This window comes from Rattus norvegicus, chromosome 9, assembly GCF_021556685.1.
Source record: "Rattus norvegicus strain SHRSP/BbbUtx chromosome 9, alternate assembly SHRSP_T2T, whole genome shotgun sequence".
Lineage (NCBI taxonomy): Eukaryota > Metazoa > Chordata > Mammalia > Rodentia > Muridae > Rattus > Rattus norvegicus.
In genome coordinates, this window is record NC_141542.1 from 5,285,463 (window position 1) to 5,301,160 (window position 15,698).

At 40.8% G+C, this 15,698-nt stretch overlaps 1 pseudogene; it reads right to left on the reverse strand.

Annotated features, from left to right (window-relative positions):
• On the reverse strand, positions 2,270-5,570 carry Ralbp1-ps1 (ralA binding protein 1, pseudogene 1; annotated as a pseudogene).

Below are 15,698 nucleotides of genomic sequence, written 5' to 3' on the forward strand. Positions count from 1 at the left end.
TTTTCTTTATAATCACATCAGGAGCAAAATTTGAATTATGAAGAGAAGCAAAATGAAGTAATGGTTAAGAGTCACAAAGCCATGAGAAAAATATTAGTGTTACAGAATTAGGGAGGCTGAGAATCATTGGTTGAGAGTGCACTTCCCTAAAAGATTCCCAAACTGCCCTGGCTCCAGAATCTTGGCTCAGAAGTGGAACCTATATGCAGGATCTTATTTTTTTCTTCCCTAAGACTAGAATCAATGAAGCACAGTCCTAGTTGCTATAGCAATGAAGTAAACCTACCGTCTGTTCAAATTGCCTCTCCTGGCTTCTAGACTACACCACTCCTTGCAATCATAGATCTCCACTCCACTTCCCAGCTCAAAGCTCTCTCTGCCTAAAGGAAACCAGCTCCTACATGGAATATCCAGACAGGAGCCTATCATAAGTGCCCTCTGAGAGGCTCCATCCAGCAGCTGACTGGAATAGGATATGAAGAGCCATAGCCAATCATTGGATTTTATGGATCAATCAGGGACTTGTACGGAAGAAATGGGGGAAGGATGCCACACCCTTAAGGAGATAGGAACTCCATAGGAAGAGCTACAGAATCAACTACTCAGGACCACTAGGGGCTACCAAAGGCTGAATTACCATCTAAAAAGCCTACAGAAGCTGTACCATGACCTACTGCACATTTATAGCAAACATAAAGCTTAGTCTCCATGTGTGTCCCTCAACATGTGGAGCAGGGCTATCTGCAAGCTCTTGACTTGAAACTCCTCCTCAACTGGCCTTAGGTGAGAAGATAGTCTAACCCTGAACAGAGTTGAGGTGCCAAGGTAGTAGGATAAACCAGGGTCCTGTAACTGGCTCAGAGAAGGAAAAAGACTTTGTAAAGAGAGAATGGGGGGGGTGTCAGCATAGGAGACATAAAATTAACAAATAAATAAATGTAAAATAATAATGATGATGATTATAATAATGATGATGATAGTAACTAATAAAATAAATGAACAAAACAAAGAAACAAAGACCATAGTCCTCTTCTTGGAAATAGGCAACTCTCAAAAATTGGCAGCACCAGAAATTACCTGATCCTAATTGTATAATTTGGTGAATGTGTAGAGTACACACAGAGTAAAGCTGTAATATACATGTAGACCTCTACTTACAGACCACCTGGAATAGTGATGAAATTTCTTATATGTTTTCCAAGTGAGAACATCTCAGTTTCATATCTTTTTCTTAAAATTGGTAAATATTCAACAATATAAATTAAGTTGTAAGCATCAGTTTGTTTAAAGAACAGATACTGTCTTTGTTCATAAAATACCACAAATAACTTTCATGTTGTACTAAGGGTAGCAAGTCATAAAATTGGAAGAATCCCAGGTGCTCTTGTACCTGTAAATTTCTTTGAATGCACATGGCTACCTTCAGTCACTGATCTTAACTTTCTCCCCATGATGTGGTCCTTAGTTTCTGGCAATTTTAACCAGACACACTTGGCAAGCTCAAGAGCCAAGGAGGAATCATTGGGTACCTTTGCCCAATGTTACTAAACATAGTTAATCGCAGAACATTATGTTTTCTCTTGATGTCTGGGCCATAGGTCCACAGTCTTCTGAGAGGTGAATTCAGATCAAGGCCCAAACAGAAATAAAACAAGGATATTTGCTGTAGAGTCACTGCAGCTCCCTGACAAATTAAGAGTGGTAGACAGGTTAAATGTAACTTAGGTTAATTCTTGACTACTTGACATGGAATTAGAAGGTCAATATCCGGCAAAAGTGAAAGTGCTGGATTGTTTTTTGATTGACAAGGAAAACAATTTTGTTTATCTACTGGGCAGAGGACAATATCAAACATTGACAGCCTATTATGGGTCAGTGGTGGACTAGCCATTTTGAACTGTTATTTGTGAGGGATAATTTTTGGTAAGTATTATTTAAGACATGAATTTTGTAAAACACACTTTTATCACTATTACTACTTGTCCTGATATTACTTTACAATATACAGCCCGAGGTGAATCAGTGGGAATATATGTAATGCCAAACTAAAGCCGATCTGTTATATGATTATTTTACCTTCCAACAGAAGCTGTTCACCTGTGTCTTTGAGATGAATCTTGTGACATTCTAATCTTTGTCAGACTTTTACCTGCCATGCATCTTATCAAGAGATCATGGTTCCAGGAAAGAGAGATGGTATAACACGCACCCCGTTCTTCATTCCAATTAATATATCGTTCGGTGTCTATCTTATCCCTCAGGGACCAGTGTGAATATTCAGATAAAGTGAAATTGCTGGTTAGTTTTTTGATTGGGAATGAAAACAATTCCATGTAGGGAGGGCAATATCCAACATTGAACACCAATTCTTTTTTTTTTTCTCAAATGGCTGCTGAATTTATTTCCTTAATCAATAATGGTCCTGGCAAAAATTAGTTAACCAACACTGAGACATTTGTAATGAAATTTTAAAAACCCATGATACCTTGATAGAAATTAGAGTTTACACAAACAAAAAGAATTCTTCGATATTGTCAGCAAATATAGAATGAGTGTCGCACATCTGACAGGTGCAGCAATGCATTTATACATTTTCATTTGACACCTGACCACGTTTCCAGTCTCCATAACATCTTCTCTCCAGATTTAAAAAAAATAGTATGCTGATTTCTATAACAAAGCTTTTTTTTTCATACAAAAATCAAATAATGGCCAACAAGTCACCACAGTGCAATAGGTAGAGGCTAATGAAAAATCGCACAAAACAGGTGCTGAAATAAATACTAACTGGGGAGTAGACTAGAGCCCTCCTGTGGGTTTGTTGCTCACTTTAGAGTGTGGGATCTGTCTTCAGAGCCACAGGGGACCTTCCTGGGGGCCACTCATCTGACAGTGAAATCCGGTTGCCTAAGAGTCCGGCCTCCCAGACCACTGGGAGCAGTTGTCTTGGGTTAGAGGCAAACACCAGGTGCGGTCAATTACAGTTATGCTTTCCTTCCTTCCGCTCAGTTCTGTCAGAGTCCTTAAGCAGCCCCTTGAGATGACATGGACAGGTGAAAGTTGTGCATGAGAGCATCTACATGGCTTATCCTGGCAGAGGTGTGGGTATCCCAGCCCAAGCTAGCAACTGAAGTCACTGTGGAAGGTGACTTTCCTGGAAGGTCAGTGTGGAAAAGGACTCTGGTGTGAGAAGCGTCCTGTGCAACCTCAGGGTCAAGGTGGTCATCTCTGATCACCTCTGAGAAAAGGCCCTTGCTGCTCCCTGGCAGTGAGTGGGTGGCCTGCCCTGCCCAGGCTGGTGGCAGGCTGCATGGTAACCTCCCTCTGCAACCAAACTGGGCCGTCCTGACTCACAATGACAGACTCGGAGCTGGAAAAGAAAAGTGGTACACACAGGGCAGGAACAAGGAACCCCAGCGTGAGCCTTTTTGGCCAGTCAGAGAATATGAGGCAGATCCCCACTGAACAATCTGCACCAAAAGGTGTGGAAGGCACAAGCAAGAGTGGCCAGGGACCCTGCAGGGCTGGTGAGACCACGAGCGTCCACAAGGCAGGCGCAGAAGTGACCTGGTTTGGTTCCCACCCTTTGATAAGAAAGAGATCCTGATTCTACTGTGATTTAAAGAACAACAACAACAACAACAACAACAACAACAACCACAACAAAGTTTTTTGGTTTAAAAAGAAGCCACTCAAGGGTTAAAATAGTTATTTTTATCAAAGAAAATTAATTTTCAAATAAGCTGACACTATCTGGAAATGCCTGTGTTCCCTGCAAGCCCCCCACCCCCGAGTGTCCACCGCTTCACCCTCCCAGGACCTGAGCCTGACGCGGAGTCAGACGTGTGCAAGAGTGAGCATCTCTGAGAGCCTTTACAGAACGCTGCCAGGCAGGACAGGCAGTGGACTCTTGCTTACACTATGATGCACAGGGCCGGGGCAGTTCAGATGCGTCTCCTTCGGGTCTTTGCTGGGCGAGGGCTTCACCTGCTCCTTGGCTGCTATCACCTCAAGGACACCTTCACAGGGCAGTGGGCCTGTGTCCCCTTGCCTCTCGGGCTCCTCCTCCTGGAGCTGCTGCTCAGACTTGGCTCGCTGCATCTGGAGCAACCGGAGCTGCACTCGGAGCTCAACGATGGCCTCCCGCTCTTCACCAACTGCTTGGTTCAAGTGATTGTTCTTTATTTCTAACTCTTCATTCTGCCTCTGTAAGTCTTCCAGAATGATCTGCAGCTCCTCCTCATCCTTGCTCTCGCACTCGCTGTCAGAAGAGTGCTCCTCTGTCACGCTGCAGCCATGCTGGTGACTGGATCTCCACAATCTCAGCTCGGAGGCGGTGGACCTCTTCTTTCTCCGAGGCGATCTGACTACGCAGAAACTGCTCCATGGCCAGGAGCTCCTCCTGCTCAGTCAGGATCTCATTCTCCTGGGCAGGGAGGATATTTATGTCCTCCTCATTTTCGTCCATTTCTTCTTTGGCAACATCCTCGTTCAAAAGGCTGGCTATCTCCTGGGAAATCTTGGTCTCACACTCTTGTCTTTTAGCTTCCCTCAGCTTTCTCTTGAGGGCAGTCAGAATCCTCTGTACTTCCCATAATCTTTCTTCTTTAGATAAGTCCTTTATCCCGCGCTGCAGATCTCGATGTAAACAGTTCAAAAGGAACTCCTGTCTCCTGATCTCTTCCTTGATGCCTGCTTGGGTCTCTGGCAGTGTAGGCATTGTGGCCGTGTTGGACCAACGCAGAGGTCTCGTTACTTGCTTCAGGACCACGGTGCTAAAGAGCTCTTGCACGTGTGTGAAAAGCACACACAGGACCCGATTGCTGATCTGGACAGTTGGGCTCAGCACTAGAGAGATGTTCTGGATGCTCATCTTGGTTTCTATCTCCTTCGCAATGATGTGGTCCATGTGCACAATGAGCCAGGAAAGCAGAAGGTGGTTATATTCGGGCAGTTCCTTGAGCAAGCGCTGGAACTCCTGCACTTTCTCCATCTCTGTGGTCCTCCGACAAGCCTCTTCAAATCGGGGCATAAGCTCTCTGGTAAGCAAATTCTCGGGAAGGTCTCGCAAATACTGCTTCAGCAAGCTGGCTACAGTGTTAGGTTCATATTCTTCCAGGTTTGGAGACTCCTCTCGATCATAGGCTGCTTTCAGCTCATCTACCTTTGATTTGACTCCTGACCCTCGGTACATGCCTTCACACTTCATGCCATGCTGCTCCATGTAGTCCACGCACTCTCGGAAGACAGCTGGCAGCCGGATGCCGTCGTACATCATGGTCCTCTCTACTGCATCAGCCAAGGGAGCGCCGAAAATGGGTCTGAGACTTGGGACGTCCGTCTGAGGCACCTCTGACTCCTGAGTTGGCTTCTTCTTTTTCTTCTTCTCCTTCCACTCTTTAACAACATCGGCTGCCGTCAAGACTTTACATTTCTTTTCTTTATGCTTTTCCTCTTTGTGCTTTTCCTCTTTATGATTTTCTTCTTTGGGCTTTTCTTTGATTTTAAAATCCTTTTCCTTCTTTTTAAAGAAGCTGGGCTTTTTGAACACATGGATTCCCTTGGACCTCTTCATCTTGGAAGGACTTTCAGCTTCATCTCCAGAGCTGTCTTCCTGGAAGGCAGCATAGCCTTCAGTCCTTTTCTCCTTTTTCTTAAATTTTCCTTTTTTCTTTTTTTTTTTTTCTTTTTTTTTTTCTGGTTATTTTTATTAACATTTCAAACATTATTCCCTCCCAGTTTCCTGTCCATAAGCCTGCTATCCCATTCCCCTCCCATTCTTCTGTAATGGTGTTCCCCCTCCCCAACCACCTCCCCTTTCCACTTCCCCACCCTGACATTCCCCTACACTGGGGTAGGGGGATCCAGCCTTGACAGGACCAAGGGCTTGTCCTCCCATTGGTGCCCAACAAGGCCATCCTCTGCTACATATGCAGCTGGAGCCTCGGGTCTGTCCATGTGAACTTTGGGTAGTAGCTTAGTTTCTGGGAGCTCTGGGCTCCTGATGAGTCTTTAAGTTTGATAGCATAGTGGTTGACTTCCTTGGCATAGAGGTTATCTTGAGCTGCTGGTAACTAAGATATGGGAGATATATCAAAGTCCTTCCAGTTTCAGTCTAAAGACAAGGGACAAAATCGTAAATTCCTCCTTGGCAGACACTCATCTTCTCCTGTGCAGCATATATACAACCATAATTGTATAAGCTCAGCTGGGAATATGCAACCATCATTTTTCATTCTTTTCTTTTTTTTTTAATTAACTTGAGTATTTCTTATATACATTTCGAGTGTTATTCCCTTTCCCGGTATCCGGGCAAACATCCCCCTCCCCCCTCCCCTTCCTTTTTTCTTTCCATGGTCTTTCTCATCATCTGACACGATATCAGGAGGCTCGTGGAAGATGTCATGGGGAGGTGAAGGCTCACCTGTCCCGTACAATTCAGGAAATTTTGTAGGGCTGATCTCCTCAGAGCCGGGAGTCCGGGTCAGCCCGCCGCCTTGCTTGGCCTGGCAGTGTTCACTAGGGCTGCTGGTGGGGGGCAGGAAAGAGCTGAAGCCCTGAGGAGGAAGGGAAGTGGCCTTCTGTTACCTATCGGTTCCACCAGTGCCTGCAGCCGAGCGACATCTGCTCTGATGTAGCCTCTGCCTCCTGTGCTGTCCCCCTGGCCGGATGCAGGAACCCCATTCCCACCCCGCCCAGCCTTTGCCTGTTTACACCAATTCTTGATCAGTGGTGGACTAGCCATTTTGAGCTGTTATTTCTGAAGGACATTTTTTGGTAAGTGTTATTGAAACGTGTTTTGTGAAACACACTTTTACCACTATTGTAACTTGTTCCACTATTACTTCACATGGTATGGTCAGAGGTGAAATCAGGAGAAACTTTTTTAACGCCAAACTAAAGCCCATCTGATATATGAGGATGTTAACTTTCAACAGAAGCTCTTCACCTGTGTCTTTGTGATGAGTCTTTGAGGTTGTCAGACTTTTAGATGTTATGCCTCTTATCAAGATGTCATGTGTCCATAGCTCCAGGAAACAGACATCATCATGTAATCTCAAGGACAGAAAGGACATATGCATCTCTAGAGGGATGTTAATGTTGGTGATGTAAAAACCTTCCTTACCTTTAAGACAGATGCTGTTATAAGCATGTATTCTTCACTCCAGTCACTGTGTTGTTCACTGTCAAGCCTACACCTCAGGGACCAGTGTGATTCTTAAGGCAGAATTTCGAATATGTGATCTGATTCTGGTCCTTTCTCTGCAATTATGGATAACATATCCTGTGTGGGATAAGGATAAGCTTGTATTAATAGAGATCCACATCTGAAGCACAAATATGTCTTTTATTGTGATCCTGAGCAAGGACAGTTTTGGGTGCACAGCAATAACTGAGAGGAATAAAGAAGTCATTGAACTTTATCTGTTTTAGCTTCCAAATACATTTTCTTCCCTAATCCATTTTTCCCCAATTTGTAACATCACCGTTTTGTTTGGACTCCTGTTCCCCAAAGCATTTTGGTGAATGGTCCTTTATTACTTTCTGTTTCCTTCTATGAATATCTTTCTCAAGTATGGCATTCTAAGTAAATATTGGGATATTTCCCTTCTAGAGATCAAATCAGTATTTTACTTCCTGTCTCTCCTGGCCTCTATTATGTATCCTAAGTTTTTTATTTTTATAAATATTATTTCCCTACTTCTAAGACTTTAATTTCCTTTTCTCTGACTTATTTTTTTTCTTTTTTCTTTTTTCTTTTTTCTGGAGCTGGGAACCGAACCCAGGGCCTTGCACTTGCTAGGCAAGCCCTCTACCACTGAGCTAAATCCCCAACCCTTTCTGTGACTTCTTATTCTTAACTATGTCTAAAGATGCTGTCACATTTAAGAGCCCAAGTATTTGTCAATTATTCTTCCATAATTTTATTCTGTAAAAAATGACTACCATACACAAATTTATTCCACATTTTCTCTATTTTCAATTGATTACATGATTAAAAACATGGTTACCAGAAAACTCTGCTCTAAAATACCTAAGAAATGGGCAGGAACGCTCATGTGTCTGACAAGATAAATTGGTTCACACAAAGCATAAATTCCTAGCTCAGCTATAGTACTAAAATAGATGTGGACAGTAAATATATATTTCCAAAAAGTTTAGTAAGTAGTTTAAAATAAATTAAGCCATATTAGGCAGCATTTAAATCTAGTCCACTATAATAAAAGATGTTACTATATAGCAAAAAAATAATGTGTGCATCTAATTCATTGATAAAGTAAAGTAAAAGTCTATAGATATTAATTATAAAAGATTGAGTAATCTCAGAGTCAATGCTATTAAGGGATCAACTCCAGAATAATATGGAGTCATAAAGAAGCTGGAGGACTTTACAGTCGGGTTATCAGCGGTGTACTTCCCTAGACCCATTTCCTCCAAGAAGCTGGTGGGTTAGGATCTTTGATGCAATCAGGGTAAAACGTGGGAATACTATTTCTTTTTATTTTGTATTTTTGATTTCTTTCAATTACATGACTCAAACTTCAGTGCAAATTATTTCTATTTTACAATGATCTTACCTTCATGTATAGGTTATCTAAACATTAACCTGTTTGATTACGTAATTCCTTAGAACGAAGGTGCTGTAGAAACCCAAAGTGATACAAGTTTTGGAGTAGGCAACTTTTTGTCTTCTAAAAGACCCGAAAGAGATTTGCCAAACAAACATTTCTGTTTTGCTTGTCGTGGATTAATAGATGTTACTCTTGGGTTAGTATATACATTGCCTTTGTGTTTTTGTGAATCTAAGAAAGAAGGGAAATCATTGCTGTAACTGAACTCATTTAGTCCTCACTTAGCCCTAGGATACATGCCCTTTTCCTTTTACCACCTGCATGCCTTATGCAATATCACACACAGAAAATAACTAATTAATATAACATTTATAATGATCTTGCTTCATAAGGCACTCAATATATAGTTCTATATGGCCCATTCTTCATGTATAAAGAGTAAGTTATTGTGTTTGCCTTGAAAGCTATGCTTATAGGTATTAGAATCAAACAGTCATATATTATCAATCTTTTCATCCTATTATTTGACTTTCTGACTGCCGTGGACAACAGTAAAGTACCAGCAGTATCTGGACTTCACAACACAATTTGCCTAACTGCACTTTTGTTATATTCCTTGGCTTTCTCCACTGATCTGTGAGCTCAAATCTGAGATCGTAGTGTCTATGTCAACCATATGGGTTTATTATGCTATATTTATAGATTTTCGTAAGAGACTAGGATGGTGGCACATGCCTTTATTTCTAGATCTCAGGAAGCAGAGCCAAGAGGATCTCTGTAAATTTGATTTCAGTTTGGTTCACTGATCATGACAGCCGGAGCTGTTACATAGAGAAAATCCAATTTGCTATTGAGTTGCTATTTTGTTTCTTATATGCATCTATGAGATTCCACCTCATACTAGTAAGAATGGCTAAGAACAAAAACTCAGGTGACAGCAAATGCTAGCGAGGATGTGGAGAAAGAGGAACACTCCTCCATTGTTGGTGGGATTGCAGACTGGTACAACCATTCTGAAAATCAGTCTGGAGGTTCCTCAGAGTATTGGACATTGAACTACCTAAGGACTCAGCTATACCTCTCTTGGGCATATATCAAAAAGATGCTCCAACATACAACAAAGACACGTGCTCCACTATGTTCATAGCAGCCTTATTTATAGTATCCAGAAGCTGGAAAGAACCCAGATGCCCTTCAACAGAGGAATGGATACAGAAAATGTGGTACATCTACACAATGGAATATTACTCAGCTGTCAAAAACAATGACTTTATGAAATTCATAGGCAAATGGAGGTAACTGGGAAATATCATCCTGAGTGAGGTAACCCAATCACAGAAAAACACACATGGTATGAACTCATTGATAAGTGGCTATTAGCCCAAATGCTTGAATTACCCTAGATACACAGAACCCATGAAACTCAAGATGGATGACCAAAATGTGAATGCTCCACTCCTTCTTTAAAAGGGGAACAAGAATACCCTTGGCAGGGAATACAGAGGCAAAGATTGAAGCAGACACAGAAAGAACACCCATTCAGAGCCTGCCCCACATGTGGCCCATACATATACAGCCATCCAATTAGACAAGATGGATGAAGCAAAGAAGTGCAGGCCAACAGGAACCGGATGTAGATCTCTCCTGAGAGACACAGCCAGAATACAGCAAATACATAGGCGAATGCCAGCAGCAAATCAATGAACTGAGAATAGGACCCCCGTTGAAGGAATCAGAGAAAGAACTGGAAGAGCTTGAAGGGGCTCAAGACCCCTTATGAACAACAATGCCAAGCAACCAGAGCTTCCAGGGGCTAAGCCACTACCTAGAGACTATACATGGACTGACCCTGGACTCTGACCTCATAGGTAGCAATGAATATCCTAGTAAGATCACCAGTGGAAGGGGAAGCCCTTGTTCCTGCTAAGACTGAACCCCCAGTGAACGTGATTGTTGGGGGGAGGGCGGCAATGGGGGGAGGATGGGGAGGGGAACACCCATATAGAAGGGGTGGGAGGGGTTAGGGGGATGTTGGCCCGGAAACCAGGAAAGGGAATAACATCCGAAATGTAAATAAGAAACACTCAAGTTAATAAAATAAAAAAGAAATGTAAATAAGAAATACTCAAGTTGATAAAATGGACAAAATGTTAAGAATCAATATATCATTGTAAGTATCATTTCTTTACATATTCTTAATTTCTTAATCTCATTTCTGTGTTTAACCTCTAGCATAAACTCAGGACCAGTGGAAAGAGGTACTAAAATTTGGAAGCAAATTCTAACAATAGGATAATATCTATAATGCACAGGTGAAATTTTCCCTCACATGGTAAATCCTTCATTACTGTTTGTTATAAATCATATTTTCAGTGCTCAATGATTTAACTTTAAGTTCTGGGAGTAGAACAACCTATAAGGGAAGGGGAGCAGCTGGACTTCTCGGCCTTGTATTATAGCCAGTAGTGCATGTTCTCCCAATGGGGCAGCTGCTGAGTCCCTGCTCAGTTTCCTTAATGTTTCCAATATTTGTTGCATTATTCTGGGAACATGAGGACTTTCCTCCGGGAGGATGATATAGTGATGTTCCATGCCGCACTGCAGCCAAGTCCTCTCCAAAAATTTTGGAGAATTTTCGATCATAAATTCTACTAGAGAAATCTATGAAAAAACAGGGCAAACGCAGAGGGTCTCTGTCATTTTGCATGGTTGCAAAATCACATTTTACTTCTTAGTCTTGGAGGCTAAAAATATGCCGTTCAAAATTCTGAGAAAAATTTAGCTGTTAGAAATAGGGGCAGGCTTTTGTCAGAAATTTAAAAGATTGTGAGATCAGATGTTCAAGTGTGATCATCACAGTGCAATGTTACATAAGAGAATGATTTCCAGTTTTTACATTGTGATGGCCAGTATCTGATACATACTGTACGCTGAAATAGCTTTGGTTACATTTTATAATATATGTGTGAGCATGATTATAAGGATGCTTATAGAAAGGCAGAGCTAAGGAGGGAAGATGGCCTCTGAATGTCGGTACCATCCTATTGAAAGTTCCCATGGGCTGTCTAAAAAGTAAGAGACAGGCAAACCCATCTGAGCAGTGAAATTCATGTGTCTCAGTGCAGTGCAATGGTAACAGCTGCATCAATATATCACTGTAGGTGCCATTTCTTCACATATTTAGTTAATTACTTAATCTTAATACAGTGATGACTCAGTGCAGATGCAATGGTAACATCTTGATTTTATGATTCATTATATTGGGAGATATTTGAAATAAGATCTACTGGGAGGAAGTGGGATAATTATGTATCTTCAATGGCAGGTACTTTGGAACCCTGTCTTCTCCTGATCTTTGATTCTTCTACACAATATGAGGAATATTATTGTTTCTCAGTTGAGTTGTTTTACAGTATGTTCCTTACAGGTCCAAGGACAATTGGTCAATTAATAATGGATCAGAAACTCAAATACCTAGAGTCAAAATAACCATTTGATCACTGTACTGCATAAGGTTTGGTAGTTTATTATAGTACTTGAAAGATGGCTAACATAGAAAAGTATACACAATAATTTCTCTAAACCAATCATAACCAGCATCCTGAGGCCAATGGTATTTTATTCACATTAATCAGGAATTCTTAAGGATCATATCTGATAAAAAAAATCCCAATTGCATTGCCATTTTTTGTTGGGGAAACCACCTTGAAAACAAGTAGAATTTCACACATTCTACACTGAATATGTCAGAATTAAGTCTTGATTGCTGAACCCAGTACCTAGGATTTTTTTTGTATCATTTCATAGCATTTGTTCTCTATGGGTTAGTGTAAGGATATTCTAAATGACAAAGACAAAAGACTGAGTCACTGAGCTCAAATACCATTTATATTTTACTTAAAATGCACCAATGATTCCTTCCCTCCAGAAGAACACCTTTCAAAGCTGTACTTACTTTACAAAATGAAACAAAACAAAAACCAAAACAATCATCAACAACAACAACAACAAAATAACCAAGATTCTCAGGGTAATCCTGTTTTCCTGTCTCATTGTAAAGGCTCATCAATGCTAGGCATAAAGTTCTTATCTAATTACCCTTTTGCCAATATCATTTGTCACTCCATTATTCCAGGAGCTGGGCACAAATAAGAGGGGGGCTAACCCAACAGATAGGTGGTAAGAAGACATTTCATTAAAAGAACAGTTACTTTTAATTTCATATAATATACAAAAAAGTTGCCTCAGAAGAGCTGCATTTTCAGGTGGCATTTTATCTAAAAGACTGAACACAGAGACAGTTATTTTAAAACAAGTATACTCAATTTGTAAATATGAAGGAAGGGAACGGAGTAATCGTATCGTATGCAGGATGCACTGTAAATAAAATGAAAGAGTTTGTACTCAAATCATTGCTTGAAATATTTACCCAATTCAGAAAAAAGACAAATCTAATTGGAATATGAAAGTAAGATTATAAGCCTGGGCTACTGTAATTCCCACTGTAACTCATACTCTTTTGAAAGTGTCTTCCATGTTTGTGAACAATTGAAAGCTTTTGCTGTCTGTCAGTGTTCTTAGTAAATGTTTCTGTGGTATATAATCTCTAATGTGTGTAAGCAAATGTTACTTCTATTTTGTTGAGGTTGTTCACAGTTTCCAACAACTACCTCTGCACTGCGGCTAATTTCTCTTCATCATTGACCTTTTCGGATACAGCAATCCACTCATCATATAGTTTTGAAGTCATTAGACTTCCCTTGAGGTTTTGGAGGAAGTCCTTATAAAGAGAGGAAAAATATTTTTGTGGAAAAAATTAAACATGGAAATTATTCAAAGTACATTCACCTGTAAATTTCAGTTTAGTTCCAACTTTCTTCACAGTTCCCCAAATTTCCCCTAGATAAAACGTTCCATGATATGTGGGCCCAGTAAGTTTCATCTATTTAAGCTATTTACCAAAAAGTACATTTTCAGATTTACTTGGACTATAGAAAAATCTTTCCTTAGCTCAGCATGCCTCAGGTGGACAGCTGAGCAAACTAGCACATATAAGCAATTAATACTACAGTTCGAATACTATTTTTAAATGATAGAAACATACAATTATGATACCCACAATAAAGACAACCAGAGGAAGTTATTATCGGATTTCTCAGGAGCAGAAAGCCACGTCTGGTACTGGAAGCATGGAGTCACATGTGGTCATAGTTCTTAGAGAATGCCCTGCCCCTATTTCACTAAACAAGTGTAACTCCAAACTCTATTATAAATATTTAACTTAATGTTCATAGATAATATACCCTTACCCATCAAAAAAGGTTCTCTTTGAAATGGATGGAGACAATTACTGAAAACCACAGCTAGTCAAGGTACAAAGAACAAACTATCCTGTGACTCTGAGTGCCAGTTTATATATATAGATAATAACTCCTGAACTGTTGGCTCTGAGCATAGGTTGAGACAGTCAGAAAAATTGTACACCAAAGGATAAGGACATTTGCTTTGAGATTTGGTCTCCTAGAAATGAAGGGAGGGTTCACTTTTGATAGTTCAACAATCACATTGCTTAAACAATTTCTGAACAAAACATCATCCATGTTATTAACACTAACAGAGGAGACTTTGAGCATATAAGATTTCTCTCATACATATCTACTGTCACTCAAGGGAATGCAAAAAGAAGACAACTACTCTCATAGACTCAGAGGAATCCTGAGGTGGATGATGGAAGGACATTCCCTTCCTTAAAGATCCACGCCATTACATTAACTGATTGCTTGTTCATATCCACCTCCTCTTCCGAATCCAATTTGTCCTTTACTGTTTGGCACAAAGTTATACTCGGAGGTTCTAAAAAGACACCCGTGGTTGTGAGCCCGTTCTTTTTTAGTAGATACAGCATGTCCTGAGAAGAAGATAGAGAAATACCTGTCAGGCTTCACACACCACAGACTACTATTTGTTCCTTGAGAACCAGACCAATGGTGTGCACAGGTGCAGTGCACGTGCTGGCATGGACACAGATGACCTCACACTGGTTTTGTACCTCAATCTTTTGTTGTACACTTTCCACCCTAATATTATCCATTAAGGATCAGGCAACATTTCTTTATATCAGATTTTCCAAAATAGTTAAGGGATTAAATCCAACTTTTCCAATAGATGGTTTCTGAATAGCCCTCTCTCATCTTCCTACTGGAAAGCCAATGATTTGAGAAATAATTCTTGCTCCACATGGTGATAGAAGTGAAGGGGCCAGGTATTTAAGAAGCAGGATTTTGTCTTAGGATAGCCAGAGAAACACGATATGACACATACCAGAATTGCTCCAGGCAGGATGCCATCCTGACAAATGGAACTGAGTTCTCTTCCAAACAGTTTTCTTCCCTTTTTAAATGGTGGGGTGGTGCATACTTGGTCCTGGTGGGGCACAGAGCCCCTGTCCAACTGCGATGTTATAGAAGTTCTTTGTTTCTTAAAAGTTTTTTCCTTCATATCTAAGCAGGAGTTGAGATCATTACATGGGATAGTATAATTTATAAAGATCTTTTACAAAACCAAATTTCAATTGTAAAATGTCCCTATTATAATGGGTAAATCATCCTGTTGTGCTTATGTAACCTTCTTCTCATATGCCTTACACTGTTGTTAATCTTAGTGATGTCTCTAAGACATGGTCTTGTGTACTATAGTGGGAATTCTCACAACATGATGATGTCTAACTCCATACTGTATCATGAAATACTAGATACATTGGTTGAACGAGCTCCCTGAACTATGTATAGGCTGTTGCTTCAATAATTACATGCATTTTCATAGCCACCCTTACTTTTATTCTCATTTAAAAATTTTCTATTTTTGGAAGGGGCGGCACAGGTCTTCCTGGTTGCTGCCGCTGCAGAGAGCCCCTGGGCAGCACCCCACGAGCGAACCTGAGCCTCGGGACCACAGGTAAGACCAAATTTTCTGCTGCAAAAAAGCTGCCTGGTGAACTCAAGACACAGGCCCACAGGAACAGCTGAAGACCTGTAGAGAGGAAAAACTACACGCCCTAAAGCAGAACACTCTGTCCCCATAACTGACTGAAAGAGAGGAAAACACGTCTACAGCACTCCTGACACA